Source organism: Microtus pennsylvanicus, chromosome X (assembly GCF_037038515.1).
Source record: "Microtus pennsylvanicus isolate mMicPen1 chromosome X, mMicPen1.hap1, whole genome shotgun sequence".
NCBI lineage: Eukaryota > Metazoa > Chordata > Mammalia > Rodentia > Cricetidae > Microtus > Microtus pennsylvanicus.
This window is the reverse complement of record NC_134601.1, coordinates 104,088,876-104,098,266: the sequence shown is the minus strand read 5'-3', so window position 1 is coordinate 104,098,266 and position 9,391 is coordinate 104,088,876.

The window sequence follows — 9,391 nt, the reverse complement described above, 5'->3', positions numbered from 1 at the left end:
TCTCTCTCTCTCTCTCTCTCTCTCTCTCTCTCTCATATATATATATATATATATATATATATATATATATATATATATATTATTTTGAGTTTTGAGACAGGGTTTCTTTGTAGTTTTGGAGCCTGTCCTGGAACTAGCTCTTGTGGACCAGGTTGGCCTTTAACTCTCAGAGATCCACCTGCCTCTGCCTCCTGAGTGCTTTGATTAAAGGCGTGTGCCACCACCACCTGGCGTGAGTCTCTATGTTAACCGTTGCCCACTTGAAAAATATAAAGATGAAGTATAAGAAGAAGGAGAAGAAGTTCCTGAGGCCAAGGCTAAGACCAAAATTTGTCTGCAGTTACAAACATGAATATTTAAAAGGTAATCTGACTATGTGCCTACTTAGTATAACATGAGTAACATATTGTATTCTTGAGGCCATGACATACCCATCAAATTTCTTAACTCTAGGAAGTAGGGAGATGTTTGCAATAAGAAACTCAATTCTGAATCAAGAAAAGCATAATTTATAATTGTAACTATTTTCTGTGATACTTTTACTTGCTTATTTCTATTTCTTTCTCCAATTCAACAGCTGTCATGAAAATTATATTTCTATTTTAACATACCAGTCCCTGTTTCTGGAAGGGGCATAACAGATCTTCTGCAAAATTATAGTATATAATTGTTGTATCCTCTCCAAGGGTTTCTGAAGTATTGACCAATTTTAGTTACTTTACTACAGGTGTGAATAGACATTATGACAAAGGATACTTACAAAAGAAAACAATTAATCAGGGTCTTACTTCAGTTCAGAGAGTGAGTCCATTACTATCACAGTGGGGAGCAAGGTATTAAGAAGGCAGGCACTAGTAACGGAAAATGGCCAACAATGATTTTCTTACTTACTTTTCTGTTTCTGTAAAAAAATTCTGACAAAATCAGTTTGGGAGAAATTTGGTTTATTTTAACATATCATTCTATGGTGCAATCCATTAGGCATGAAAGTCATAAAGTGAGGAGCTTGAGATAGCTGATCACATTGCATCTGCACTAAGAATGCAGAAGAAGATGAATCAATGTGCTCTGTTTTCTTTCACTATGTTTTATTATCCAGAATCCAAATCCTGTGAAGAATGCTACCCACATTAGGTTTCTCTTCCCATCTTTATGTATTGAGTGAAGATATTACCCACAGTAATGCCCAAAGACCTTACTTAAAATGGAGACTTTTCTCCATCTCGCCCAGTCCCACTTGACTGTTTTCCTGTAGCTCTTTATGAGATAACCAATCATAAACTCAATATTAATTGTAATTACTTGGCCAATGGCATAGGCATATTACTGACTAGTTTGTACAACTAAATTAATACACTTCTACTAATCTATGTATTGTCACATGGCCATGGTTTACCAGTGGTGCTCTGGCATGTTACTCCTTCGGTGACAACATGACATATCTCTGATTCTGCCTTTTCACACTCAGAATCTTTGTTTGGATTTCCTGCCTGGCTGCATTCTGTCTGACTACTAGCCAAAACAAATTTATTCATCATCCAATGAGAGAGAGACATATTCACAGAATACAGAAGTACATCCTACACCACCTCCCCTTTTTATCTAATTAAAAATTTAAACAGGAGAATAAAAATAAAAAAAAGTGTAAACAGAGGTTGCTCATTCATTTCCCATCTACTTAGACCTGAATAATCACACAGAAGCTATATTAATCACATTGTTTAACCAATAGATTTTATGTATTTTAGCTAGCTTTTATATATTAAATTAACTCATTTCTATTAATCCATATATTGCCACGAGGCTATGGCTTACTGTACACATATCTGGCATCTGTTTCCTTCAGCAGCTACAGGATGTCTTCTTTACTCCACCTACTATCTCCATATATCTCTTCCAGCCTGGCTATATTTCAGCCTGCCATAGACCAAAGCAGCTTTATTCATTAACCAATAAGAACAACATACTTATCTCCCCTTTTCTGTCTAAATAAAAAGTAAGGTTTTAATTTTAACCCAGTAAAATTACATATAACAAAACAGGTATCAAGCAAAAATTAGACTTACAATATTTAGTCTATCTGTATCTGGAAAGTTTCATAACTAATTTATCTTGTATCATAACTAAGGTAAGCTATAATTATAACTATCTGTCTTCAACTCTTCAAAGACCACAGAAGGATAAAATTTACCTAAGTAAACAGGAAGTAAATTGCAAGAAACTTCCAAAAATCTAGAATTGATAGAGACATTTTGCCGCCTGGGCAGTCACCAAAGTTCTTCTGAAAGCCTGGGCATCCATCTTTAGACTGCAGACCCATAGTAGCTGACAGATTTTTCCACAAAGGATGAAGTTTAAAGATCTAATCTACCTTGTGCTGGCAAAGTTTATCAGTTGCTTTCCTCTGTGTTCTGCAGAATGTCTGACACTTTCTTCTGTGAACTAGGGACACTGAAGAACAGTCTCACCTTCTTTTGGCAAGTTAAGCCACCATTTTTCTGTGGGTCTTGCATGTTCAGTTCATAGAGTATAGCATTAAACAGTCCAGGCAAGAACAGTTTCTTGCCCCAATGAATAGCAAACTCCATAAAGAGCTTCATTGATGTCCATTATCCACTTGAAATAATTGTTACTGACAAAAATGACATCACAGTGTTAAGAAAAGGCTTAAATTCATAAAATATTTTAAATGTCAAATTCTGTAGGTCTTTGAAATTTCAGAAGATTACCTATCTAAGTATAATATATCTCTGTTTATCTAGAAAACCTAATATGACTACAAGTTTGACTATTATAAATGACTATTAATCTGTATATCTTAATTTTACATTACATTTTTAAATGAGCTTCAGAAACACAATATCTTAAATAAGAAAAGAAACAAAAGCAGAATCTCTTTTCCAAAGTATCATATGCTGAGACTCAAACTTTGAAATCAAGATACCTTTAAAATATACGTGTTGGTTTAGCTTAGCAGACTCTGGATTCAAATGTCTTTCTGCAGTCAAAAAATTCAAAGAAAACACAAATATATATTCCAGACTGTCTGTATTTTTTCCATCTTTACATGACTTATTTTTTAACTCTATTACTTTTAATATTCATCTTATTATTGTTACTCCTTTAATCTATGATTGTCTATACTCTTTCTTCTCTCTCTTGAGAGCCTATGTACACTGTGACCCATTTAGAGGTCTTTTTTTCTGACCAGGAACACCTTTTTTTTATCATGTAAATGGGAATGGCTGGACCAATTCTGTAGCCCTGCCTGTTTGCTCTGCCCATTACAACATGTTGGAAACATATTCACTATCTCTGCAAACGATACTCACTGCCCAAGCTCCATAAATATAGCAGGTCTATGTTGCCATCAAGCACTTTATAGCACTCTGTTCACAAACCCCATTCAAGTGCTTGGACCACTGAAAGAGCTAGAGTTTGTGATGCCAGCACGAACCAGGAAGCTGCCATTTCTTTTTTTAAATTTATTTATTTATTTATTAAAAATTTCCACCTCCTCCCATCCTCCCATTCCCTCCCACTCCCCACACTCCCCCTCCCTCTCCAGACCTAAGAGAAGTCAGGGTGCCCTGCCCTATGGGAAATCCAAGGCCTGCCCCCTCCATCCAGGTCTAGGAAGGTGTGCATCCAAATATACTAGGCATCGAAAAAGCCAGTACATGAAGTAGAATCAAAACCTGGTGACATTATCACTGGCTTCTCAGTCAGCCCTCATTGTCAGCCACATTCGGAGAGTCCAGTTTGATCATATGCTCATTCAGTCCCAGTCCAGCTGGATATGGTGAGCTCCCACTTGCTCAGTCACACTGTCTCAGTTGGTGTACCAACTCCTCATGGTCCTGACTTCCTTCCTCATGTTCTCCCTCCTTCTGCTCTTCATCTGGGCTTTGGGAGCTCAGACCAGTGCTCCAATGTGGGTTTCTGTCTTTATCTCCATCTGTCGCCAGATGAAGGTTCTATGGTGATATGCAAGATATTCATTAGTGTGGCTATAGGATAAGGCCAGTTCAGGCACCCTCTGCTCTGCTGCCCAATGACCTAGCTGGGGAAATCCCCTTAGATACCTGGGAACCCCTCTCGAGCCAAGTCTCTTGCCAACCATAAAAATGGGTCCTTTAGTTAAGATATCTTCTTCCCTGCTCCCATATCCACCCTTCCTCCATCTCAACCATCCCATTCCCCCAAGGTCTCCCCAATTTTCCCCTTCTCCCTTCTCTCTCCCCATCTCCCCTTATCCCCAACCCACCCCCATCCCCGTGCTACCAACTTTTGCCTGGTGATCTTGCCTACTTCCAATATCAGGAAGATAAATATATGTTTTTCTTTAGGTTCACCTTATTTAGCTTCTCTAGGATCACGAATTATAGGCTCAATGTCCTTTGTTTATGGCTAGAATCCACTTATGAGTGAGCGCATACCATATTCCTCTTTTGGGGTCTGCATTATCTCACTCAGTAGAGTCTTTTCTATTTTCATCCATTTGCATGCAAAATTCAAGATGTCATTGTTTTTCAGAGCTGAGTAGAACTCTACAGTGTATTTGTGCCAAAACTTCTTTATCGATTCTTCTATTGAGGGGCACCTAGGACATGGGCACAGGAGACCACTTCCTACGTATAACCCCAGCAGCACAGACAATAAGAGCAACAATGAATAAATGGGACCTCCTGAAACTGAGAAGCTTCTGTAATGCAAAGGACACTGTCATTAAGACAAAAAGGTACCTACTGAATGGGAGAAGATCTTCACCAACCCCACAACAAAGGTCTGATCTCCAAAACATATAAAGAACTCAAGAAACTAGACATTAAAACTATAATTAACCCGATTAAAAAATGGGGTACTGAAATGAACAGAGAATTTTCAACAGAAGGAGTTCAAATGGCCAAAAGACACTTAAGGTCATGCTCAACCTTCTTAGCGATCAGGGAAATGCAAACCAAAACAACTTTGAGATACCATCTTACAACTGTCAGAATGGCTAAAATCAAAAACACCAATGATAGCCTTTGCTGGAGAGGCTGTGGAGTAAGGAGAGCACTCATCCATTGTTGGTGGGAATGCAAACTTGTGCAACTACTTTGGAAATCAGTGTGGCAGTTTCTCAGGAAACTGGGAGTCAATGTACCTCAGGATTCCACAATTTCACTCTTAGGAATAGACCCAAGAGATGCCCAATCATACTACAAAAGCATTTGTTCAGCTGTGTTCATAGCAGCACTATTTGTAATAGCCAGAACCTGGAAACTGCCATTTCCTAAAGAAGCAATGCGGTTTTTGTCTTCTAATGCTGAGTTAGGAAGCCTTCTCTAAAAGGAGTCAGTCCTCTGGTCACTGACAGAAAACAGCCTACCTGAAAATACGCAGCTACCTAAAAGCTCCAATTGACTACACTTTTTTGAGTGTAGAAGTCTTGCTTTTTTTTTCTTATGTTTTTTTAGGTGTTATCTGGATCAGTGCCCCAGATAGTGGGTATAATTTTGTAACCAAAGGCTGCTCATTCATTTCCAGACTGCCCAGACCTGAATAATCACACAGAAACAATATTAATTAAAACACTGTTTGGGCAATAGCTTAGGCAGATTTCTAGTTCACTCTTATATCTTAAATTAACCCATTTCTTGTAATCTGTGCAAGGCCATGAGGCTGTGGTTTACAGGGCAAGATTCTGGTTTCTGTCTCCTTCAGCAGCTACATGGCATCTCCTTGAATCCATCTACTCTATATATCTCTTCCAGCCTGGCTATATTCCAGCCCTGCCATATGCCATAGCCCCCTTTTTTTTCATTAACCAATAATAACAGCACATATACAGTAGGACATCAAGATAGGAAGTTTTCAACTTTAATATAATGAAAATTATATATAAAAAACAAGTATCAAACAAGAATTATATTTACAAAATCAAATCAATTTATATTTAACAAAAATAAGGAAAATTCTCTATTATCTGTCTTTGTTAATCTAAAGTTTCATATCTAATTTATCTTTTATCATAACTAAGGAATGATATAATTATAAGTATTTAGTCTTCAACTCCAACAACTACTCCAGAATGATATCATATTACCTAAATAAATTGGAAGTGCATTATAAGCAACCTTTAAAAATCCAGAAATGACAGAGATATCTGGCTGCCTGTACAGTGATGCAAAGTTCTTCTGTAAAATGGGGGCTCCTATTTTCAGCCTATAGACCTAGGGTATCTGGCAGATTTATCAGTGAAGCAGAAAATTTGAAGCTGTCCTACCTATATTAGTAGTTGGTCAGTCATTTTTTTCAGTTTCCTGGAAATTATATGGCAGACTCTTTCATGAAGCAGGAGTAAGGACTGTCCCAACTTCAAGCTCAGCAGTCCTTTTCCTGTGGGTCTTACATGTTCAGTTTGTATATCATACAGTCAATCAGTCCAGGCAAGAGCAGTTTGTTGCCCCTGTGGTTAGCCTTGCCACACCAAAGGCAAACTCCATGATGATTAACTTTAATGACCATTATCCTCTTTGAAGTAATAAATGATTCCAGGAGCAAAATTCTCACATCCAATAAATTTGAAGTTCTTTTAAAAAAAATAATGCCATATTATGTAGGTTTTGAAGGCTTTGAAGGTTATATATCTATCTGAATTATATCTCTACATATCTAGAAAACCTAACTAATATGTCTGTAAGCTTAACTATTATAGAGGAGTATTAATTTTTATTTCTTAACTGTGCATTATATTTATAAATGAGCTGCATAAACATAATAAACAAGAGTAGAAATATACATATACATATAGTATAATTAAATTGACCTTAAATTTATATTGATATACAAAAATCTTTAAACAAGTATAGAAACGTATACAGCATAACAAAATTAACTTTATATTTTTACCTTTACACCAAAATCTATGAAAATGCAAATATCAGAGATTAATAGCTATCTTTTTGTCCTACATTTCTATATTTCCCTAAATATAACATACATGCATAACCTACAATTAACCAAAGGATATCCATTTTTAGCCAGTTCTTGGGAATACAGATGGCGTTTCCTCCAATCTACATCCTGCTGTCTGTGGACCAAGTATCTTTAGGGTTCATGAAGACATTTATGTGTTTCTTGTTCAATCAAACCATATTAGCCTCGAAGAAATCCACAGGTATAACTCTTTTGTGGAAACAAAAGTAGAACCTCTTTTCCAAAGCAACATATCCTTAGATTTAAATTTTGAACTCAAGATAACTTTAAAATATGTATGCTGGTTTCACTCAGTAGCTACAACAATCAAAGTAGTTAGTTCATGAACAGTCAAAAATTTCCAAGTAAGCACAATAATATATGTAATCCAGACTGTGTTTTTTGTCTTTACATGGCCAATTATATCTTTTTAGTCTACTTCAACTTTAAGAATCCCAATTTATTTTCCTTAAATCATTTTTATCTATGCCTCTACTGATCCTCTATCTTCTCTCTTCCAAGATCATGTACATTTATCAAACACACTGTGACTTGTTCAGAGGCTCTTTCTTTGAATCTATCCTTATTGCATATCTCTAAACCATTTTTGTCCAGGGGAGTTTTTAAAACTTTAAGTGGGCATGGCTTTAACCAAGACAGTTGCCCTGGATGATGGTTCTGCCCTGTTTGGTTTTACAACATGGTGGAGATATGTTCACTGCCAGCTCTAGGAATAAGCAGGCCCATGTCCCCATGAAGCAGCTTGTAGCACACTGCCTATAAACCCTTTTTTTTGTCAGTATAAGTAAAAGCTAAATCTGCAATGGAGTGCACTGCATAGCTTGGAGATGCCTCTGTGTACCTCAACAGGAATCTGCCATGCTAGCCTCAAGACCAAATGCCACTGCGTCTATATATCATGGCCTGAACAAGAGACACAACTAGGAAGCTGTCCTTTGTCTCTGCCTATGTGTTCAGAACGACACTTTTTCAAAGCTTTCTCATGTCTTAGGTGGCTGTACTTGTCCTGCATTGGCACCATATGTAACTGGAGAGTTTTCTTTGTCTTGCCTGGTCCTATTGGACTGGTTTCTCTCTGCCCACCAGTATTCTCAGCTGCTTATAAGAAAACAATTAGAAACTTAATATTAAGTATAATTGTTTGGCCAATGTCTTAGGTCAATGACTGGCTATCTCTCACAACTAAATTAACCCATCTCTTCTAATTTGTGTATTACCACATGGCTGTGGCTTACTAGTAACATCCTGGAATATTATTCTTTGGTGGTTACGTGGCACCTCTCTGACTCTGCCTTCTTTTGGTCCACATATTTATTTGGATTTACTGCCTGGCTCTATTCTGCCTGCCCAGTAGATGAAACAGCTTTATTTGTCAACCAGTGAGAGAGAAATATAGTCATAGCATACAGAAAGAGATTCTGTATCACTTGACTACCAGGTAATTTTAGATATCATTATGATGACAATAGAAATTAATTACTACAACTTCTGAAAATATTTCAAAGTACACGATAAAGCCAAGAAACTAGAACTAATTATTAAAATTCTGATGTAAATTGTGGTATTAAAAGGGAAGGAGGACTTTGTCAGTGACCTCCAACAGAGAAGGCCTAATCCAGCAACCTCCACTGCAACAGGACCAAGGAAGTAACCTCCACAAGAGCAAGTACAAGGGAGTGACCACCAAGGGAGCAGGTTCAAACCAGAGACCTCTGAGGGACTGGACCCAAGTCAGGTATCTCTGCAAAAACAGGCCATAGCCAGGGATACTCATGGGAACAGGTCAAGCCAGCAACCTCCACAGGAGCAGTCCCAAAGCAACAACTCCCACAGAAGCAGATAAAAGGGAGCAACCACTGAGGGGCCAGGCCCAAGCCAGAGACTGCTGTGAGACTGGGTGTGAGTCAGGGACCTCTGAAAGAGCAGGTCTAAGACAGCGACCTCTGCCAAAGCAGGTCCCTGCAAGCAAACTAAGCAGAATCAGGTATGAGTATATGGCCCCCAAGGGAGCAGGCCTGAACCAGAGACCTCTTCAGGACTTGGTCCAAGCCTTTGTGGGAGCAGGCCTGAGTCAGGGTCATCCTCAGGAACAGGCCAAAGTCATCAACCTCTATTGGAGAAGGTCTGAGCCAGCCAGTGACCTCTGCCAGAACAGGCCTGAGGCAGAGACTTCCATAGGAGCAGGTACATGAGAGCAAAAACAGAGGGAGCAGGTCTGAGACAGAGACCTCTGCAGGACCAGGCCTCAGGCAGGAACCTCCATGAAAACAGGCCTGGGCCAGGAACCTGCACTGGAGCAGGCTTGAGCCAGCCAGGAATCTCCACCAGAATAGTCCCAAGCCAGCCAGCAACGTCTACTAGAGCAGGCTCAAGACAGCAACTTCCACTGGTGCAGTCCTAAGCCAGT